Below are 307 nucleotides of genomic sequence, written 5' to 3'. Positions count from 1 at the left end.
CGAGAGATGTTGAACGGCGTTTGTTTGCTTGTGAACAGCTGCTTGAAAGGCAAAGACGGAAGGGATTTCTGCATCGCATTGTGATTGGGGACGAAAAATGGGTTCATTACGATAACCTCAAGCGCAGAAAATCATGGGGAGTTCCCGGTCATGCTTCCACGTCGACGGCTAAGCCGAATATTCACGGCTCCAATGTCATGCTCTGTATCTGTGGGACCAGCTTGGCGTAGTGTATTATGAGCTGTTAAAACCGACTGAAACAATCACAGGCGATCGGTATCGAACGCAATTGATGCGTTTGAGCCGA

Source organism: Odontomachus brunneus, unplaced genomic scaffold, assembly GCF_010583005.1.
Source record: "Odontomachus brunneus isolate Ranch 3 - 2012 unplaced genomic scaffold, Obru_v1 Obru_scaffold_012, whole genome shotgun sequence".
Lineage (NCBI taxonomy): Eukaryota > Metazoa > Arthropoda > Insecta > Hymenoptera > Formicidae > Odontomachus > Odontomachus brunneus.
The sequence above is the reverse complement of the archived record's forward strand: the minus strand, read 5'-3'. Positions refer to the sequence as shown.